The 23,869-nt window shown below is 37.7% G+C and overlaps 1 long non-coding RNA gene across 1 annotated transcript in view; it reads left to right on the top strand.

The window, feature by feature from the left end:
• Nucleotides 1-23,869, top strand: part of LOC112988922 (uncharacterized) — a 204,681-nt gene that overhangs the window by 101,862 nt on the left and 78,950 nt on the right. The window lies entirely within an intron of this gene.

Below are 23,869 nucleotides of genomic sequence, written 5' to 3'. Positions count from 1 at the left end.
AGATTGCAATAATTGTCCATTTGATTACTGTTAGAAACAGTATTAGCTGAACAATCTTACTTAAAATATATAAGGCAGAAAAATGAGAGTGTTTTGAATGAAGGGAAACAACAAATCTGTTCTTATATTCCACAGAACAACTCCTGAGCTGCTCAAAGTTAGCTATACTGCCACGTACTTTAACAAGAGGAACAGGGAATGCCACTATTTTTTTACTGATTGTTCCACAAATTTCCATACTATACTAAAAACAGTTGTCTGTCTCTCAGCTCACTGTCTCCTCCTCTTTTTGACACCAAGCAACTGTCTTATCAGTTCTCTCACCATTGTTCATGGCATTACAGAACTGGGGGAGTCTGCCTTCTCCTCTCTTTATTATCCCCATGTGAGGCTGTATACGTGGTGTTTGTACAGCTTGATAGTATTCTGCTTTTACTCAAATTCTCAAAATTTTGAGCACTTTCTAGGAATTTCCCAGTGCTTTTTATCCAGAACCTTTCTTGGAATTTCTAAGCATTTCCTTGGAGTTCCTAAATCTAGAACTTTTCTAGGAATTTCCTAATGCTTTCCAGGAATTCCTCGCAGCTTTCCAGGGAATCCTTAAGCTCGAACCTTTCAAGGCATTCTGGAGTGATTTTCAGGAATTTCACTGTACTTGCAGGAATTTCTTGATCTAGAGCCTTTCTAGGAATTCAATGGCTTTCTAGGAATTTGAGTGCTTTCTAGGCATTACCTCTTGCTTTCTAGGAATTTTTCAGACTAGACTCTTTCTAGGAATTACAAAGTGCTTTCTAAGAATTCCTTGATCCAGAACCTACTAGGAATTGCACTTTGCTTTTGGGGAATTTCCAGCTACTTTCTAGTAAATTTTCTATCCGGAACCTTTCTAGGAATTTCCCTGGGCTTTCTAGGAATTCTTCATTCTAAAACCTTTCTAGGAATTTTTGAATGTTTTCTAGGAATTTCTGTGTGCTTTCAGACTTTTCACCAGTCTTAGGCTCTTTATAGGATATTCAGCATGCTGCCTAGGAATTTCAGGGTGCTTTCTGAGAATTTCTTTACAGAACCTTTCTAGGAATTTCCCAGTACTTTCTAGGAATTCCTCAGGGCTTTCCAGGAATTTCCCAGTGCTCCTTAGGAATTCTTCTCTGTAGAATCATTCTAGGAATTCCCTAGTGCTTTCTAGGGATCTTCCCATGCTTTCTAGGATTTTTCCCAGCATGTTCCTTTACAGGAATTCTTCTGTTTAGAACCTTTCCAGGGATTTCCCAGTGCTTTCTAGGAAATCCTCAATCTAGAACATTCCTAGGATTTAGAAGTGCAAAGGCACAAGGAACTTAAAAGGGCCTGCACAGTTAAATTTACACAATGATGTGTGGGTAGGTGGAAAAACCAAGAAAAAAAAAAGACTAGGAATTACAGTAGCTTACAGTAGCTGTGTAGGTCACAGAACTTTCACCTGCACTAGCTATAAAATGTACCTGCCAAATACATACTACTTGGAGCCAAATTTCAATATCAGGCTGATTAAATTAACACCTCAGCACAACAGGCTCATGTGATGCCAGACTTTGTAACAGCACAGGCTGATTTATGGTTGACTCAGTTTTAATGATCAGACTCAGGATAACTGCTTCTGAACATGTTTTATGTCTGCGATGGCAGAGAGACCTACAGCCATTTAGTTCTTTTGCTGGCTGTAAGTTAATTAAATAGGTTGTAAATAAATAAAATTACATTAATTTTTCCTTCCTATTTTTTATCTTGTACATAGCTTGTAATTACCATATCATGGTCCTGTCAAATGTATTATAGGACCTATTTAGGAAGAAGTAATTTCAACATCTTTCATCATCCTTTGTCTTGTGCCCACAGAGAGTTTCTGGATTTATAGACAGAGGCATGAACTTTGTCAGGTAATAGTCTACCTGCCGAAGCCAAAATACCATGTTTTTCAAAACTTAAGGGAAACAATTTCCTGCTGCCAAAGACTAATTTGCATTTCTAGAGAACGGTTTCCTTGAAGAATCTGCAAGTGCTTTATAAAGGTTGGCTTTAAGGACCCAAGCAAAGTCCTGAGCATCACTGAGGTCTCACTCCACACCTTCTCCTTCAGGGAGTAGCTTTTTCTTATGCTGTTCTGTAAACACAAGGAACCATGCAATCGGGTAGGATCCCATGCCAGTTCCCATCCAGGTTCTTGTAGCAGAGATGCAACACCTCTCAGGACCAAGTCTGTTCAATGTCCTGTGTCTTCTGAAGACGGTCAGAAATGTCCCCTTGTGTATCTAGGCACAAATGCCTGGGCATTTAAGTGCTGGTGAATCTCAGAAGGTCACATAGCAGAGCAGGCAGAGCTGAGGAAGAAATGTCCTAGATCCTAGTTTTCCTTCTCTATGCAGTAGGAAGATAGAAGGTGTATTTCCCTGATTCTTTCAGTAAAACTAGTTGGGTCATTTCAGTAAAACAGTAAGGATTAGAGAAGAAGGTAATATGAATTCCTCCTAAAACACTCTCAGTAAGGTGTGGGATAAGTCATGAAGTAAGCCTTGAAGCTGTTGACTTAGCTGTGTGCATGCAGATTACTGAAACAATTCGAGAGGCGATTTTACCTAGTCTGTACAGCCTCTTGGATCAGCTCATTCCCAGTCCGATCGCTTAGCAATGCATGCCTGGCAGAAAGTATTACCTAACAGCACAAACCACCACTGGATTGCTTTTTTTTTTGTTTTTTTTTTTTTTTTTCATGTATAGCATATTGATATGTATTGGACCCATTTGAAGAGGCAACAAACAATATCTTTCAATGTCAGCAGTTTTATCCCACTCAACTGAGAAATGATCACTATCATGTATTCCTCTAAAATGTATTTTTCAAAAATCAAATAAAATAATGACATTACTTGAAAATAGAAGGGCTTTAAAATAGCACTTCTTTAAAATACAATGGTTCAGACTTGTCTGAGATTTCAGAGGTTCTGTAATAACGCAGCTGTTTTCCTCAGGGTGTTCTCACAAATTCATAAAAAAACCTATTTATTATGAGCATTCTGAAACCCCAAGGAAAGCAGCTGTGTTTTTGACAAACTGGGCCACATTTTCAACACCTCTAGCTACAGGGACGTTTATAGAGGAATTCTATGCTTTATATATCTACGAGCAACATATTTTTTAACAGTAACAACATACAGTGCTCTTAGCAGAAGTTTACAAGGCAAAGCAGCCAAACTGAACATTGAATTGAGCCACAATATGAAATTAAAAACCTGACCTCCAGCAGAAGACTTGCCCTAAACTTAAAACATGCCACCCAGAGTGAACTTAATGACCACTAGGGAAAATCACTGGGTAACACAGACATATTATATGTGAACTTTTATCCATTATACTCGGGGGTTTTTATCTTCTTCCACTTTTGTTTGCCTTTAATGCATTTGAAACTATAAAAATGTAAAGAATGAGTGACATTAGTAGTGGCTTTTGGTGAACATGCTAACCAGAGTATTATTGAAATGTTAGTGAAATACAAGGTCTGGACAAAACAGAAACTTTCATGTTTCCTGATTAACCCATTTCTCAAAGGGATTATTTTTTATTTTTATCTGTCAATGCAAAGCTCATGATAGGCCCAAACAGCATCATTTTCCTTGCTTTCTGTTTATACAAGTTCAATAATTGTTTTATTCTTTTTTGTTCCATATCATTTTTTCTACATCTAGTCAACCATACTTAGTTCTTCCTCTTTTTTACAACTTCTCCTTTCTGTCCCGAGGTATGACATACTTTACAGACCTGTTCTTGACACACTAAAACCATCTTTCTTGAATATTTTGCAATAGTATAATTTCTTATCTCAACTGTTTCTTTATCACTTTTTAAAGTTTGTTTAATTTTCCGGTCTTGAAATCCTGTTTGGTGTTCACACTACCCAGCTGGAGTGAGTGCCTTCTGTTCACTGACTTTCCTCGGTCTAGTGTTTCACTCCATATTACAATAGTAGCATGAAAGTTACTCATACAAACGTATTGCCATTTTCTGTTGAAATGTCTTTCCCTCTAGATGTTGCTAAGTTTTCCAAATGAGCAGTGGCTAATCTATTTCTTCTTTTAATGTCATCCTTTTAACTCCTCATTCTTTGATCCTTGTCCCCTGAGATATACTTTGTCTCTTTCTTTGATCTTTAGCTCTTTCTTTTATTGTATTCAGCTTTTTGAGTTACATCTCCTTTTTGCTTCACCTTACATGTGCCACTCTATTGCACTGCTTCATCCATCAACTATCTGAACCAGCTTCTTCTTTTTGCCTTTCAGGGCAGCACATATTTGGTGGCTCTTTTGATCCCAATCTATAGATTGTTATCTATAGGCTGTTCAATTTCATTTCAAAGTTCATTCTTCTTTTCCCAGAGATGTCTTAGTTTTCCATGCAACTTAATTGTATTCTTCCCTGATGCCTACCTCTTTTATTTTGACTTTCATTTGCTCTTAGCCTCAGCCTGTTCGGCAGTAGCACAAACCTAGGTTCCTTTCTCACACTCCTGATTTCTCCCATGACTGAAATGAACTATGTGAACTATAATTTAATTTTTCTCATCAGATGATGAATAAGGTGACTTCCTTTGCATTTTCTGAAAAGGCATGATCATTATCACTAGGTTATTTCCTAAGTAGAAATTTGGTTGATTTTACCTATTTTCATTTTCACTGCAAGAAAGCTGTTTCAGAATTTTAGTCCTTGTAGAATTAAAACTTTGTTTCTATTCCTGTTTATTAAGCTCCCAGATTTCTTAATTTAAAATGTATATAAGGGAAAACAAAGTATTTTCTAACTTAGTGGAAGAAGACTAATGGTAGGTAGATGATGTGCTGAGGGTGACATTGCTCCCAGCAGTGTATTAGCAAACAGTACACCCGAAGAAGGCACATGGAGTAGCTTCTTCCAGCTCTAAGCACAGATCAGAAGCCCGTAATTGCCCATAAACTGCATGTTAGCTGACATTTTTAGGGGTATTTTGTCTGCATCAAGTTAATACCAAAGAGTATTGGCATCGTCCCATCTTTGTCCTACCATGAGATAAAGCTCAGAAGACATTATGGATCGGCTATCAAAAAGAGCATCTTCTAAGACATTAACAAAATCTGAAATAGGCACACATCTTAGAACATCTTTTTTTTTTTTTTCTTTTTATTGAAAGATACACAGAAATCATTGGCTATCGAGCAGCTGTGAGAGAACAGCAGACAGTTAAGGATCATGTCCTGAGCTAGTCTAAACTGGTGCATCTCTTCTCAAGTCAATAAATTTCGAATAACATAAAACATTCTAAAATCAGGCCTAGTAAATAGAGTCCTGACTTTTGAATCAGTTCTACTAAAGAGCAATTAAAATGAAGTTTTCACTTAATCAGCCTCCATTGGTTTAAGAGGAATTAAATTTAGAGGATGAGAAGAGAATAAATTTCTTATATTTTCATTTGTAAATACAGTCAAATCCTCTTTAAATAGCAGAACCCTGTGTAAACAAAAGCATGGAAATTAAGGGAATGTCCTTACAGGCTTAGAGGATAAATTTCATCAATTTGTATCTACTCATATTTCATCAATTCCTTTAAAAGGAGGAGAGTAAAAATATTAACTTTTGGATCTGATACAGTAGATTAGTGAAGCCATATGAATGGCTTCATGCAAAGCACAGTGTAGTCAGTGCAGAGACTCCCATTAACTTCAGCAGGATTTGGATCAGACTTGAAGTGTATTAAAGACTACCCAGCAGAAAATGTTTGCAAGTAAAAATCAATGCAGACTTGTTAAGTATTGTGAATGCATTTGCAGTTTCCTCCTTTTAGTCTTGCCCGTAGTTAGTCTTCAAAATGATTTCACTTAATGATTTACAGTATGGATTTTTCAACCTGTCAGCTACAATTAATGACATTTTGGTATTTTAATATTTGTTTAGGCCAGGAATCTCTCCAGTGGTTGGGAAATTTGGTAACAAATGGTAAGATAGTAAAGAATTAAGAACGAGTGGAAAAAACAAGTAAGCATTCCTTTTTATTTTGGGGGTTATCTGTTTCCTGGGGGGGGGGGGTTCCCCCTATTATAAGAAATGGGCAGGAGACATAGTTTGGAAAGAGAAATAAAAGTGACTTTGCTGACAGAACCCACTCACATTTTTGTTCTTATCTGTAGAGTAAAATTTTTCACAGTAGGAAAGAAATGTAGCTCTTGATAGTGAGTTAGTATCCCAGTGGGGGGACCACAGAGAAGAGACAAGATAGGTATATCCAAGGTATGCCTTGGAAGTGTTCAGCAACTTCCTCTCACTTCTGTAAATAGATGACCACAAAGAAGTCCAAAAAAACCCTCAAAAACAAAACAAAACAAAAGCTTTATTAACGATGACTAGTAATGATGACTTTGCTTCCTGAAAGTGAACGTAGTGTTTTTGAAGAAAGTCCTTTTCTTTCTTATTTTTAATTTTGTGATTGCAAAGCCAACCATGTTTTTCAGCAAATTTCGATATACATACAGTTCTCTTCCCTCCACCTCTGAGTATGTCGTTGTCACACAGGAAACAGCCTTGTCTTGCGGAAGCAGCGTAGGCGCAGAATACTTTTCACCAAAGAGCAACCGATAAAACCCCTCTAAACTGTGTAGATAAGCTTCATACTTTTGTACACTGTCACATTTACATCGTCCAAGGACCTCTTCCATAGACTCTCTCAATAATTTAAAATACCTTTTCATTAAAAACTATTTTGTTTTTAATGGGAAACACTTAAGCAATGTTTTAATGGATTGTGAAAAGCGAGTGCAATCTTTATTCACCTGTCAGACAGCGGCATTCCATTTACTGTGCATGTAATTTAGTACTCTGATGCTTACAGACATAGATATACAGATATATGTTTCATTGTGTCATTCCAGTAGATTTTACAATACTAAAAATTGATGCAAGAAAATTGGAAGATGACCTATAATGGATTTCTCTTATGGACGAAATTTCAGACTACTGAGCAGTTGTGGCGGGGGGTGGGAATAGCATTTGCCTCATTTGCTGAATAATGAGCCTGTCCTATGACTTGACTGAGGTAGCAGAAGAAAAGACAGGAGGTGATCTTGAAATATATCATATTGTATGCGTACAGTAGGGCAGAGTTAACATTCCTAACTTATAGTGACTTATTTTGCATCCTTAACAAGAATCTTCTCAACTGTTGAAAATGTCAGGCGTTTTGCGGCGTGCTTGACATACATTACTATTTGCAATCATGTTATGATGCCTGGCATTATAGATATTTCTTAATTACTTTATCTCTGTAAAAAAGTGTGATCTGCTGAGGCAAATGTGTGCTGAAGCGCTATGATTTCTGATCCTGGCAACTTCTTACTGGCTAGGAAATTAATTAGGAGAAGCTCGTGAGATTGTTTGGGGATTTATTCCGGGATTAATTTGGTGGAGATCAGGCTTTTGCGAGCCGTGCCTGCGCGCTCGCACTGAGGAGCGGGAGAGCGCGGCGGCGTGTCGCTGAGCTGAGCGCCGTCGCTGTGCCGGGCCGCGCGCCTCGGCCCTGCCCGCGCGGAGGAGACCGCGGCCGGGTGCTCCGCCTGCCAGCCGGGAGCCAGGCCCAGTTCCTGTTACACCACGGTGGTTTTAATGACCCAGCCCGGGACAAAGGACAGCATAACTGTCGGTTTCCTAACAGTTTTGGCTACGAAGTCAGGTACTAAGTCGTGCTGCAGTGACTGGCCCTGTGATTTCCCAATAAACACTTCAACTCGCAGCAGCTCATGGCTTTCCCCAAATTTAACGCTCCAGACACGAAGGTGTACACAGGGCAGACAGGGATATTAAGCAGTAAATCCCATGTCCTCAGTAAGTCGAGTATTAGTGCTGCTTTGCCACCGGCCCTGGGAGACGCCAGCGGCCCGCCTGCAGAGCGCCCGCCGCGCCGCTGGGCTCGTGGGGTGGGTTTGCTGAGGCTGCCGAGCCGCCCCGGGCTTCCTCCAGGACTCGTGCCTGCTCCTGCTCTCCGCGGAGCTGCGCCGAGGTGGATCCCCCAGCGAGTTTGACCCCCATACATATGTATACATATATACATACTTATAAAAATGTGCGTGTGTGTATATATAGTAAGATACTCTTCCTGCGAGGTGTCCCTGGCCACACCATGAGTCAGGAGGAAGCTTTCCTTTTATTTACATGGCCGAAGCTTTTTAAATGGTCTCGATGCTGGAAGACATGTAACCCATATGCAGTCCTATGCACCTTCAGTATAGTGCCCGCTCTTGGGGTTGCTGCCTGTTAACGACAAGGCACACTTGAGAGAAAAGCCAGAAACCTGCAGTACCTACACAGGCAAAGCTGGGGGTGACTACCGAGACGAAAATAGTACTAAAACCACTTGCATGTGGTCCAGCAGTGGGCACGAGCATAGGGGCAGGACGTCCCCTAGAGCATTCGGTTCCTAGTAAGAGATGGTACTTGTATTTGATTTTACAAATATTTTTTAGAAAAGTTTTTCAAAGTAATTGTATGTGTTGTCTTGAGCTATTTTTTTCCCAGTCCTAAGCCACTGTTTTACAATACAACTAAAAACTGTAGTCCTTTAGTGATAGTATGATGGTTATATTTATTTAGATACATATAGAGAGACTGTATTAATATGTGCATGCATATTTTTATGAAGGATAACTGGGGAATAGCCAATTTAATTCCAGTAGTATTTTTGCAAAACAGTAAAATTACCTTAAAATGACAGTTATTTTTTGTGTTCCTCTTTGAAAGCTGTAAGACTGATATTTCAAGGGCAGTGTAAATAATGCAAAACAAATTCCAGTGCTCAGGTTTAGGATTATACTCATACTTTTTGCAATAATTAAACACACAAACTTACCATGTTTTGTTTATGGAATAAATTTTTAATGTATATTATATACCATCTGTTTCATCTCAATCAATATATACCATTTTAAAACATTTATTTCTAGTTTGTTTGAACTGATGCCTTTCATTATTTAGTAGACCATTCTTTGTCTGCAAAGGAATTAGACAGCAAGTAAATTTATATTTCAAGCTTACAGCATTATACAATATGGGGTAGCACCTTTCCTTTCAGAACTCAGAAGGTGAAAACTTTTCTTGATTTATATATTGGCCAGTTAAATGTATTTTGATAAAATCAGTTCTGCTATTTTTTCTTGAAGAGGCTGACAATATTAAGTTAAAAAATTGTAGTCGACAAAGTTATGCCATGCCAGCTATGAATTAAATAATGACCTGTTTGCATTTAAACATTCGTTTTAAGTAAACAATCGTTTCCTTTTTCAAATAAATCAGTTACCCAGTTCAGCAGTGTTATTAAGACAACTTTATAAATATTCATGCATGCAAAACCGTATATTGTATTTCAACATCAGAAAACCATTTAATTTGTACTCTGCAATGTTGCCAGAGACCTTACCACTAAAGCTGTGACTTTGTGATTCTCTTAGTTCCAGTTGTATCATGTAAAGCTTTGGCAGCTTCTAAAGACCTGCCCACACTTACCAAAATATACCGAAACGTAGTGGGAGAACTGTATGGCTTAGAGACTGAATGATATCCCATTCTGTTTTAGAAGTGGAAAAAAATGGGCTCCTCGGTTTTCTATCATCTTTTGGGACAGTTTTAGGACATCCACTCTGGCAGTGTCCAGAAAAAGCATCTGGCAATTAGTTTAGCCACCGATACAGGATGAAGTGGTGACTTTGAGGTGGCTCCTAATGAGCAGTGACTGCACTGTGAAGTCGACGTACTTTTGACAAGGCGCAAGGTTAGATGCTAGAATAAGTGTGACGACTTAAACATTTTTTGCCTCCTTCAGGTAGTGTCTCCTCAAGTGTGGGTGAGCTCTGAAATGCCGCTAGGTTGCACTGTGTTGTTGAGTAGCATTTGGATCAATAGCTTTCTGTCCGGCATGTGTCTCTAGTACTGAATGTGTTGCTCTTTTCTTCTTCAAGTGACTGGAGTGAATTACTTAAGATGGGCTTCAGATACTCTAACTCACAGTGGTTTTGGGGCCTTTGTAATTTATACTTATCCGACAAATGTGGAGGAGTTGCACAGGACCTAAAGTTTACAATTCCAGATTAACAGTAAACACAGGCTTTTTCCTTTTCCAGGAAATGATACTTAAGCCATTTAGGTCCATATTAGGTATCATATTTGTTCCCTTCAGGCAAATATTAAGATGTCTATTGGCTAAATTTTTTTCTCCTTTTCATGAAATGTATCTTTATATGCTCACCTAGAAAGCGATGTTTTCTTAAAAAAAAAAAAAAAAAAAAAAAAAGATCAGGGGGTGGGGACTGTGCCTTGGGATGACATGACTGTCCTCCAGTGGAAGAGCTTTTCACAGGACTCTCAAAGAACTGAAAAGGTTTTCTGAGGCTGGCTGCTAGGAAAAGTAGTTAAAAAGAAAACTAGAGGGGCTTCTGCAGTTACCATCCTCAAAAGACTGGGAAGCCCCTACTGAGGAATTTCTCTTCTAGCTCCAGGAAGTCTAGCAGCTTCGTAACACTTCTTAATGTAATTCACTGTCTGACCAGTTACTGCATCACACTTTTCACTGATGAATCTGACAACTAAAACAGATTTTCCAGGAAATCACGTTCATTTAAATGGTTAGAAAGAAGATTATAAAGATTATAAAGATCATGGGCTTCAGAACAGTTACTGATAGTTAAAATGTGCAATGCTACTAATACTTGTCATACTCAATATAGAAGGAGGAAGAGAAAAGTGGACAGACTTCCATTTATATAAAATATTCTGTTTCCAAAGTCCAAAACTGGGAAATACTAAACATTAAAAAAAAAAAAAAAACCTAATCTGAAAAGGGTTTGAGTAATCTCTTATTACTCAAACTTGGGTATTTTGTTACAGTGTTCCATGTGGTATTTCTATAATAATGAAATAATTAATCAGGAGTATTTCATTAGATTTGTTTGCCTGATAAAAGCAACATCTGTATTAATAATAACTTTGTGTGTGTGTGCGTGGGTATGTATATATTCCTGCATTAATTCTGGAAAGTGCTGAAACATGACTTTCATAAACAACAGATATGGTTTAAGGCTCTAATGCCAGTTCTACAAAGACTTGGCCTGCATAATTTATGCTCTGAAAAATGCCATTTCTTTGCAGGGTGGTGTCTAAATAATGCTATATTAGGGAGGAAGAAAAAGGTCTTAAGGAAAAGTCAGGAGAATTGGCAATAGAAATAGACCTACAGGAATTTTTTGGTATCTACAATACTCTTCTCTTTAAAATATAAGAACTCCCTTGCAGTAATCACCTGTAAAATGTGAATCCAGTTTCCTTTCTTAAAAAAAAAAAAGCATTTGCAGCACTTAACCTGGCATGAATGACTTCACTAAACATCATATTTTCTCATGATTGTAGCCTTCTCTTCAGCACTCAGATTTGAGACTGTGATTATTTTTCTGTGGTGAAACACATCAAAATATCAATATTGAACTCTCCTGGGGAATGTGGAAAAGTAAGCAGATTTTGAGGTTCCTTGCATACATTAAAAATACCAATAATTTCTATGTCACCTATGCTTCTATAATTAAGCTGTATTTTTTTAGGAGAAGAAATAAATATGGATTTAATTGGGAATATATAGATTTAAGCAAGGAGTGTAAAATGCAGTCCTGTTACCATTTTAAAATGTGAACAGACAGAAAATGACAGATAATTGGATCAATTTTAATTTACTTATGTGAGCATTGAGATTCTTGATCGGAGTATAAATCTAGCAAATAAAACATGCACATTTAATAAACATTATAATTGCAACTGTGCAAGCATCTGTTCTCTGGAGTGTCTAACCTGCAGATCAGCAGGAAGTGACTATTTTAGAATCCTTCCTTTGGAATTTATTTCACGTTTGGAAAATACGCAAGTCCCTTGTCCTCAGGCATCCTGAGCTTATCCTTTGACTCCATTTGTTACCTTGAAATTTTGTCTGGCAGAAAAATAGCATATTTGACAGGAACCTAATGATCTCATTCCATCTTTTTGTTGCTCCCATATGTACCTCTGATTCCTCCAGAGATGGCAAGGGTCACTGGAAAACTACTGGTACCTCCTTGTCACTCCATTGACTCTGCCTGAATGAGTCAAATGCGCGCATAATGGACACTCAGGTCCACTCTAAAATCTGGAGCAAATAATGCTTTTGTGATTTTCCAGAAGATCTCCCCAGGAAGACCTTAATCTATATGACAGGTAGTGACGTCTGACATCCAGGCTACCAAAGTGCTTTATAAAACAGAGGACTTGATGTGGCTGGCTGGTGGTGCTCCAGAGCATGCAGAATATTGGATGGATATCCAAGAACTCATAAAACTCATTTTGTGCACAGCAGATAGCTCTTTGCCATAGTGTAACACAAAAACTCCCCAGTGGCAATGTGGGGATAGACATTGCCAAAATACATACATTTCACTATTCCTTGCATGAAGGATTTTTTTAGTGTGTCATGAATACTAGTTCCAGGAAGGCTATTGGATTCTAGGGTACCCGAGGAGACAGAGAAACCCATGTGGCCCTTGTCGTTTAAGGGTGGAACATTACTGAGTTTCTAAATAGCCATACATGATTTTCAAAGCCAGCCACATTGAGGGCAAGAGGCAGAGATGTGGTTACAGTGATTTGAATTCATGAATTAATAGCTGAGAGGAAAAAGCCATTAGACAGTCCAGGGAAACACAGTTCACATATTTCCTCATATGTTTGCAAAACACAGGGAATCTCAAAAAATAAATTTTGTTTGGGCCTGACCCAAAGCCCAGTTAAGACACCGGATTTCTCTTGTAAATGAAAGTGATTAGATCCCTTCATCAGAATCTAGATGAAAAATGACTTTCTTGTAATTTTTGGAGCAGAAAGAAGGGAGGATAGTTAATGAAGGGTAGGAGGGAAAAACAAGATTGAAAGGTGAAGTAATAGAACAAAAAAAATCTACCCTTTTAAACTTTCTTGGAACTAGCTACAATTGTATTCCATATTGATTTTTAATGGAAATGTACTTTATAACTTAAATAAAAATAACTGCCTGCCATTGGAATACATTCTAGTAATATAAACTTTTAGATGAATCCTGGAATGCATTACTGACCTAACTGAGCGTTAAAATACGGACTTTAAAATAGTGACTTTTTTTCCTGTGGAGGTACATTACCTTACCTGGAAAAAATGAGTGGAATTTGGGAGTAATGCAGAAAGTGATGTTGTGCTTGAGTATATTTGAGTCCCTTACTTTTTTCTCCTCTGCATACAAATCGTATTTCTTAGCTTCCTCTAAAAGATAAAGGCAAATTATCGATGGAGTTTGATCCAATCCAGGTTATCAGAGCTATTGGGTTTTATGGGCTGTTCAATTTGCAGAATATTTCATCCTAATCCTAAATACCACAACTTCTGGTTAAATTATTTCCTCTAGTGCTTGTAGTCACATGCACAAAAACAAATGTTTTAAGTAAAAACAATGTTGTTTGTCATATCAGCTTTGTTTTTTGTTCAGCTATGCTTGCTCTGGATGTCTGTTGTGTTAATCCATTGCATATACCCTTCACATTGGCCTCGGTGCTGCAGCCTAGCCTATCAGGACAGGCTCCTGGGCTCCAGATAGGATACCCCGGCTTTCCTAGAGGCCTGCATGAGCTCAAAGGAGTAACCATGTGGCTCTGATTGCCGGGGTGGCATGTAAGGACATCTCCTCACAGATACATTTTGAAGTGAAGATCAACTCTTTCTTCTAACTCACGTGCTAACCGGACCCGGAACACCTTCAGCTGGGTGTTGCCCATGACCATGCTCAGGTTTGCCACCTGCTTAGCTCAGCAGTGCCCAGGGCCTTGGTTGCTTATGTGAAATACCTCAAGGCTTTTCTGTTTTGAATGGATAATGCGTAAAATATGTGAGGTTGAAAACTGAAGCTGCAGGACAAGATTGTCTATGTCAGCATCACAAGCCATAGTTCTCCTTCACTGGTCCTTCTGTAAATTATTTCCTAAACTTGTGTATGCATCACTGAGGCAAGATTGCAAACAAAGTGGAAATATAGTGGTTACTCTGGATCTTGGGGAAACAGATGCCCTTCTTGTAAAAAATTAGTATAATCTTTTGACGTTTTTGAGAGGCCACTGTTGAGCTGCCTTTAGAGCATCAAGTGTGAGCAGGATAGACATAGGCACTGTGTTGGGGGAAAAAAACATCTGGAGGCTGGGAAGAAATGTTAGAAAAGTTTTGTAGCAGAAACAAGTGTAGTTAGACTAGATCACTCCTCTTCTCCCTATCAGGCTTCTGTGGTTTGTCCTGCTGCTTTTCTCACCACTGCCTTTGCCTCCTAGTTTCGAGAAGAGAGCTACAAACTCCTGTGCTCCATTCCATAGCACACAGGCTGCTTTCATCTCACAATCTGAGAAGCACTCCTATCTCCTCTGAGACTTTCTTGAGCTTTTTATGTATTAGACAGAGAAATACAAGCATTTAAAGGAATATCTTACTAAGTTCTGCTACCTCAGTGGTTTCTGCCACTTACCGTTGTTAACATTATATCTTCTAGTAGCTTGACCTTTAAGCCTAAGTGTCTGTCTGCATGAACTAATAGAAGAAAAAAATTGTATTTACATGACCCTGCATCTTTATTTTCAGAGGTATGTTTATGCACAAAAACACACTTGCAGACACACACACACACACACACGTGTGTGCAAACACATACACACACGCACAGAAATAAAAGATTTATACCTAACCCTGAAGGAGACAAATATCCACCTTGGAGTCCAGTAGAGTAATTAAGAACAGAAGGATAGGTGCACTTTCTAATGAAGTGTTTCCCTCCATTTTTTTCTGGCAAAAGTAGCTTCTCACTTGTATAAGCAGCTTTTTCCCTCGCTCTAATATCTTCATTAAATGGCTACATTCATTATGCTGCTACCAAAATATCTCCAGCTGGATGTGAATTTCTTACTTCTCTGTTTTTTGCTTTATTCCTGCCCAGCTCTCTCTCAGTTCACTGATCCTTTCAGCTGCCTAAACAGTTTCACAGTATGCAGGGGGCTGCAAATGCAGATGTATCAAAGAAATTCAGCAATTGTCCTCTGAACCTCTCGAACCACTCACCCTCATCATCGTTGCTATTTCTGGAGGCAAATATTTTGACAGCAGTTTGTTTATGGGTGATATCTCTACAGTATCAACAGAAAAATGAATAAGATTTAAAGAAACGGTTGTATGGAATACTAATGTATCTGCTCCAAAAATAATTTCTCTTACTCCTTAAAGTAAATATCCAGCTAAAACCCCAAGAGCCTCACAAGGACAGAATCATTCTTTGAACTCTTCCATAAATAAATATGCTAATAGAGGAATTGAGGCTTTATTGTTCAGAGGGTTTATTTTATGATACAAAAGGGGAAATGCTATGAAAGTACAACAGGGATGATTTGTATTCCCACTTGTGTGCGAGTGGTATCTTGATCCTAGCACGAGAGCCCGTGGTTCCTGTAGTGAGAGCCAGGTGGGATAAAACACCACTCTCAAAAGAAATATACATGGGTTAAAGGGATTTGCACGCCTCACACCCTGGTTTCACATCTCTGCACTACATTTATGATTTATAAACATCACAATCAATTGATATAGAATTGACTCATTGCCTACTCATGTCTGATTAAGGTAAGGAATTGATTTGTAAATTCCAAAGTAACTTGAGTTAAACTAGGCCTACGGCAACCAAAACCAATGCTGTTTATCCGGTAGAATTTGTATGCAGCTATATTTTATAAATGCCTCAAGTTGGTATTATTTGCATCTTTGCGATTACTAGATCTGACCAAAAAGTAAAAAAGAAAACCCTAAGCCCACCCCAAAACATGTTGGTGCATCTATTTATGTTGTAAAACAATAAATTTCGAACTTGAGCTATTTATAAATATATTATACACTCAGCATATTTGTATTGCAATAACTTGTACTTAGGATGTGGTAGTGTTTTTCCTCTGCAGTATTAATAGTGGTCCTCCCAAAAAACTCTAAGTAAGTTTAAATTTGCATTAGCTTTAATGGAATTGTGTCAGTTTAAATCAGGTAAAAAGCTGTATTGGGGATTTCAGCTGAATAGCAACTTGAGTGCTAAACTGCCTTGGACTCTGTCAGTTAAAAATAATCATGTCATGATCCAAACTGTAATCTTGCTCATTTATCCAATATACATTGCTCTTACAGCTCACTGAAGGTTCAGTGTAGCCAAGAGAGAATCCATGTTTATGTCAGTAAGTTTTTGATGACGCTACCAGAGACAAAGATAATGCCGAAAACCTACTATGGGATATATCTGGGATTGCTGTATTCTTTTTTCGCGTGCCTGTACCTGGTGCTTGAGTTAACAAAGGAAACTTGCACAGCAGTATATAAACATAACTGAATCAGAGCATACTACGAAATACCACATGGTAAGACAAAATACAAGCGAATAATTCCAGACCTTTTACAAAACAAGTAAGTCTACTTAGTGTTGGTAGTTTAGGTTTTCAAAGTAAGCAGTCTGCATAATATTAAGTGCAGTCATCAGAAATGTATTAACATAGAATCATCCCAGCAAACAACACATACACAAACAAAAAAATCTAACTCTACAACATTTAATTCAATGTGATCTATTTAGCTTTATGATTGCAGTTAGCTTTAGGTACCCAAATAGCTCTTGAAATATAGCCCCAAGTTTTGAAGCTCAAAAGAAGAGAAACAAAACACAGGCAGAAGAGTTCCGATATGAAACATATCTTAATGTTTGTCTGAGCATGTGTCTGCACTTCCTAAAGAAAGCATTTTTTTTTTATAGTATTTATTTGTAAGATGCAAAGCTAGGGAGACAATATGCAGGCTTAAGCTATGGCCTCATTAACTTTGACTGTTACTGGCCCAAGTCTCAAGAAAGCCAAGAAAAATGGCCAAAATATACATAAAAAAGAAGGGATTGTCCAGTAGATCAAGCATAGGTAATGGTATGGTCATTCAGTGCAAGTTTTCTCATTTTGTATTTTGAATTGTCTGATACTGGCCAAAGATGACTGAACCAGAAACCATCAAGGCATTTTTAATGGCCAGCTTGCATATACAGCATATGATGGCATATTTCTAGCTAGAGGCTTAAGATGTGATAAAGATACTCTTTTGGGTTGATGTTTAGAGAGTCTTTTTTCATCTGCTTTGGGTCAATACTCTTGTCCTGTGCTGCTCTGACCCTCTCTTATGCTATATATTGATAATCAGTGAAAACATTCAGATATCAAATGATAGTCATGTCTGTTGTGTTATAGTAAAGGAGTTCCATGCAAAACTGAAAGGGGTTATTAGTAAAACTGTCATCAAAGTGTATTGTATGCAGGAGAAAAAAACAATATAACTGGTGAAGTTTGACCTTCTAGTGCGCTTCTATAGGCAAACCTAAAATTCAGTTTTCCTTAAAGATAAAAATGTCTAGGAAATCCTACAGGAAAACTATGTTAAATTCAGAAAACTGTCAGGGAAATAAGAAATGATAAAAATTAGAGGTTAAGTTTACGTTATACCTAAGAGTTTCATACATAAATGGAGATTAGAAGAAATAATGATTGTTTAGAGTCATTCAAAGTACAGCCTTGTTATGTTTGTTATTTATAACATTGTAATTATTTTGTTATATCTTGCAAAATTGGAAATTTTATTGGAATTAGTAATAATAATGGGATTATTATTTCCTGCTAATCAATCAAAAGCTGGAGATGATATTGGACTCTTGTGAACTTTTCACTAAAATGAATAAAATAGAGAAGATGGAATTACATGTCATAATAAAAGGGAACAGTAAAAGAGCTAATTTAATGATTTGCTCAATATCAAACAGGCTGATATCAAGCATTTTTAATGCTGAACAAAATCAAGGCTAAATTCTGACCACTGACACTTTTAGCAAAATCTCTGTGCAGTGAAGAGAAGTTAGCATTTAGTTGGGCCTTCAGAATTTAGCTCAAGGTTCCTAGAAGATGCGCTTCCTTGCTCATAGAAAGAGCAGTTATTAAACCCTCCTTGTTGGATCCATTATTGTCTAACCTTATTTACCTTCATAGAGCTTTTGATTGCGTAGCCTCGCATGTGGCTCAGTCTTTTGCACCAGTATGGACTAAACTAAAAGACATTAGCATATCAAGGGGTTCAGAAATATGGCTGTTCTACAGAAAGTAGATTCTCAGGTTGGGTTGATATTGGCAATGGAAAACTTTGAGTTAGTAATGCCAGTCATGCTGTTTTGGCAGTGTTGTTGACTAGCTTGAGATCAAGGGAAGAAATCAGACAACTGCTGAATTAGGTCTTTATAAGAAATACTGTTCCCACAAACAAATAAAGAAAAGACAACAAACTACTAATTATCTGAAGAAAGTTAATGGCTTAATCAGCCTAGTTTTATTTGAGAAGGTGTGAAAGTGTCAATAAAAACAAAAAAATAGCATTTCAGCTGAATTAGAAATACTGGAAGTGAGCAATTTCAATTATCTAATGAGCGAGATCACTTTACATTGAGAAGTCAGGGGAAATATTTATACCCAGGTGAGGGGAAGAATGCTGTACACAAATACATACGCATCAGGCAAAGCTGTAAGCTAAAATCATAAAAATAATTGTGGCTGAATAGAAAGATGAGTCTTTCATTTTTTAGAGGCACCGAAAAAGACAACAAAAGATATTTGAATATCTCAGAAGTAATATTCATAAAGAAACTTAAGCTAAATAATGCAAAGAGTGATTCACAAATACTGGCAGGATTAATATCAAGATACTGTCTTTGGTGTTATAGGTTGTATGATTTATTGTAAGCAAGTAGATGGGTGACTGATGCATGTTTATGAGTGTTTTGAAGCCCTAAAGCTTCATAAACATAGCTGTGAATCACCCTTTGGCTCAAATCTGTCTCGAAAGCACAGTGTGTGTTATTTGCTGCTCTGTTTGCACTTATTTCCCACCCTGTTCCCACCCAATGAAGAAACAAGGCCATGGATTTAGCTCATCATCACAAAGAACGAATATTCAAAGTGAAAAAATTAGAAACTGGAAATTATTGCCGTAAGATATAGGGGAATAGCCTCACAGTTATCTAACCCAAGACATTTGATTGATTCATCAAAAATGACGAAGTTGAAAATGAAAATATTTTTTGCGTTAGCCATACTGCTCAAAAGGGCAGCTGTCATTTTGCAGCAACCACCTTTATTCATAAACCCAGTTAGCCAACTGAGGAGAAGGCCATCAGCAGAGATCTCAATATTGGATAAAGAGGATCTGAAGAACCCTGGGGGAAAGGATGGTAGCCAGGAGTTGACTGTGGCAGAAGACAGCCACGATCTGGTCGTTGTCTTTTACAGCTGCTCCTGTGTGCTAGGTGAGGAGCTGGTTTTGACCATCACTTAGTTGTACCCACGGTGCAGTTAAGTCTTGCAGGCACAGCACTTCCTGCAAGAGTCTCATCAGTTGGGCTGCATAAGGGGGCAGGAATTTGCCTTCGCTTTGAGGCTCTTGGCTGTCAGGGCTAAAAGCTACACGTTCTGTCCAGCAGGGAAGCTGAGAAAGAGTGCTCTAACCTAGAGATGAGAGATGATCATAAATAAACAGTGAACAGTAAATAAGCAGAAGAAAATACCCTTTTAATCTAAAGATTTCAAACAAATTACAAAAGCAGCTTGATGCAATAATTCCTCATTTTTCAGTGGAATTATACACAATGAAATTACATAAAAGGACTGTGCCACAGCTTTAACATTTTCCATTCTTATTACTGTATGCTTATACTTTATACCATGTAATTGATAGGTTCTATCACGTTTCAGATATGTCCATGTGGGAATGCAGCTTGAAACACAGAATAAACCTCTAGGATTTCAGTGCTGTGACCTCTGCCTATGAAATCTTGTTAAATTTAAAACAAATGAAAAGTTATGTTCTTCTCTATGATATTATTGGCTCTGCTTTGCAGAAGAAATACACTTTGTATCATGTAACTAGGGTGCATTTAACTGTATGCTGTGGCAGATCTACAACAGCTAAAGTTCTTCCACAGATTTTAAGGCTTTTAAAAGCATTTGCTGTAGTGAACATGCTAATGCCAAGCATAGATGGGATACATTTCTGGACTGTCACAACAGTGATAAACTGAAGCTAATCAGGTGGATTGAATCCATCTGAGAGTTGCCTAGGTGAGAAGAGCTTTGATGCCAACAACAAAAAAATGAACAATGCCGCGTGATTTGTGATGCATCTGTTGATGCTGATGCAGTCAGAAAATGTGCCCCTCCGTAAACTACCGCTGACATTACTAGGCTTACAGGAACTTCATTTGCCTTAAACACTCCAGTTCATTCTGAAAAAAATGATATAACTGCCACCACTTTGACTTAATGATGATACCACCTCTTCCCAGGGGAATCAAGCCTGAAAATCTATTTCTGACGGTTTTAAAGGATTGCTAATGTCACAATGACATCGGAAGACACAGTGCCAAAAACCCCATTGCAGATACTTCAGATGTTTCCAAACTACTCTCATTTATAGATTCCCAGATATGAAATAGAAGCCAAATTTCTCACTATTGTGTCTCAGGAGACCATTGGAAAGTATCACTTTTTTATTGCTAATGAATATGCCAGGGAAGAAGGTGTACAGACCTTATCAGGAATCATAAATTTCAGTTTTAGAAATATGCTGTATCTGTGAATCACTGGCTTGCATTGCTACCTACAATGACCACACAGTGGTATTTCCAAAAAAAGCTATCAGTACGAGAGGTTTAATTTTTAGCTGTGAATGTTACTTAGCTGAAGCTGTCCAGGCAGCCTACAAAGGCAGCTGTTACTGCTACATGCCAGAGACTCTGTCACTGAGCCTGTTATTATGAGTAGATGTGGACTTGAGACATAAGTAGACAAGTGCCTACTTTCTCCCTCATGTTTCTTGCTTTCACGTACTATTTTTTCATTTAGAATTTTGTTTTCTTTTACAGCAAGCTTTCAAAGCCATGCAAATTACACTGTGGTTTTTTAGGAAAAAGGGGGAAGGAATGGAGCAGTCAGAGATTTTCAAGATACTTTTAAAGTAGACTACATCTTTCTTACTCTTCCTGTATATAGCAGTTAACTGAACTTTATTTCCTATGGTCAGCTCCTGGAAAAGAATGCAGTATTCTGGAGTATTAGTGCTTGTCAGTTTGTTCTATAACATCCCTACCCAGAGCTTATTTTGACGCAAGCTCAGCTGGTATTTCATGCTCTGTCAAACTTAACCTAACAAGGACTTCCCTCAATTTTCATGGGAGTTCTGAAATGAGCATGTTCACGCATGAAAATTAAATTCTTCTGATGGCCTTTTTGGTACTCTGGGATGCCCAAATGATACCTGATTGATGATTCCTGAGCATTTTTAAATCCTGACTGTTCTGCAAACTTTGTTCATGGGGCACACCACAAACATGCACTGTGCTTTAGCAGATTCCTTCTAAGCTGACAGTCGTTTGCACAGTGTCATAATAACTAACTGGCAAATAATTCACTGTGAATTCACGCAGTCAAAAGTAGATATAAAGTTAGGATTTTCTATTGTTAATTAAGCACACTCAGATGACAAATGGCCCGTGTACAGCACGGGTGATAACAACTGGCACATAGCAATTACACAGTGTGGCAATTAAATCTAATGCAGCCGAACCGTGAGGATTACTGAGGTCACAACAGTAAGCTGTAAATGACTGATCAGGAATCAGATCAATCAAAAGTATTCTTTTATCTACAAAATAAAACTTGCTAATGTGACTCCAGTGCTATGTTAGCTGCTTTGTTAATAACGTTGATGTTATTAATATATACAGGCCTCCCTTAGGCCAAAAAGATAGTTGCCTATTTAGCTGAAATTCTATGAATTCAATTAAATGCTGCAGCCTCGGGCTACTTTTCTGAATACAATTCATTCGGAGCCTTTCTTCCAGCCTTGGAATTTTCCCTTAATAGCGTTGAACATCCTCAGGGTGCCCGTACGCGAGGAAAGGAGGTTCAGGTTCTGAAACAAGCCATTGTTTCAGGTTCACCACCAGATGTGTTTGTTTAAGATAAGACAAAATACATCCAAATCTGACAAAGCACAAATGAGGCAGTAATTACCAGCATCGTGAAGGAAAAGTACCATGCCCTGAGCTAGATCCTCAGCTAGTGAAACCCGAGTAAGCAGCAGGATGTAGTTGACTTACATATGTCTTCACCACCTTATCTCGTCCTCCACTCTGAAGAGTATTTCTGTTTTTCTTTTGTTTCTATACCTAAAGAAACCAATGACAGCAGAAAGAACAGCAATAACAATGATCAGTACTTTTTCTGCATCTAGTGCAGAAAATACTGACAGATGAATGTTGATCAGTAATTTATGTCAATAAATCTTTCATCTGTAGTTATTATTTCAAGAATTATTTGTATTTTTAATTTTTTCTTTCAGTTATTCATAGACATATCTTTGTAAGAGAAAAACACAGAAAAGTGAAAGATTTCCAAAACTTTAAAGATCATTTTCCCTTTTATTTAAGTGAATGATGAGTTTCAGTGAGAAATTCTGGAGCTCTTGCAGTCCCTCAAGGGAAGAAGAAGAAACAGGATACTTTAGCACCTTGAATTCCTCCCATCCAAAAACGTTACAAGCCACCGACTAGTGGATAAGACCTGAGTTTTCCATACACTTTATGTAACTGAGTTTGTTTCTGCTTAAAAGCTTTAAATCAGAACAAAGTTAATGCTTATGAATGAAGGCCACAAGGCATAGCATGGAAAATAATAAAGATTTTTCTAATATGCTAAAATGTCTTTTGTTTTTCAAAGACAGGACAGTGGCTATCAAAGCCAGAACTGATTCCTTAGCTTTAGAAAATCAGTTAAAAGTTCACATATTTGTTTTCACTTAGGACTTAGCTTTCACTTAGGACTTAGCATGCCGGGTAGTCTGGTGGAAGGAAAGCGATGTATTCTTCTAATACCCTAGCATTAGGGTGCTCCTGTGGCTGCAGGCAAACATTGTCACCGTCACAAAGTACTTGGTAAATTGTAAGTTCTGATGATAAAATGTGCTTTTGTAGAGTTGCACAAACATCAGCAATTGGTTAGATGACAGAGCCAGTAAGCCAAGCTTAAATATAGCAAAGAGGGCTGATGGATGGAGAGATAACATCCAGTGTTTGATCACAGAATCAAAGTTCAAATAGACTCACTCACACATTGAAAGAAAAGCTAATATTGTCTGTGTGACACAACACATCGTAGGAAGATATATGGTCTCCTTAACCAGAAAGATACTGTCATTGTATATTGAGTAATATTTTTTTGTGCAACTTAATTGATCATTGTTCAATGTCAAAAATTTATAACAATTATAAGATTCAAGATAATAGCACAGTTGCTGTGTTTTTATAGCCAGGACATAAATTCTCCAGCTTGAAAAAATTATGTCTTTTTATACTTTCTCAGAGATTTTGTCATCTTGGGCCAGATCCTCACCTGATGTAACATATCTTTTCTTCACTGAAGTAAGCAGAGTAAGGAAGATTTATGCTGGGTAAAGATGTGGCTCACTGTTTCAACTTGTGTTTGATTGTTGAATTTATAAGGACATAACTGAGATACTCTTAAAAAAAAAGATATGCTTTCACTTCCTCATTTATAATGAAGGTATTGGATGTGAAAAAAAAGACCATGAAATGATTAGACAGCTTGTGTGACTAATAGGAATACTGTCCCTAAAGGGAAAAAGA

Source organism: Dromaius novaehollandiae, chromosome 9, assembly GCF_036370855.1.
Source record: "Dromaius novaehollandiae isolate bDroNov1 chromosome 9, bDroNov1.hap1, whole genome shotgun sequence".
Taxonomy (NCBI): Eukaryota; Metazoa; Chordata; class Aves; order Casuariiformes; family Dromaiidae; genus Dromaius; species Dromaius novaehollandiae.
Note: the sequence above shows the minus strand (reverse complement) of the source record. Positions and strands in the feature narration are given on the sequence as shown.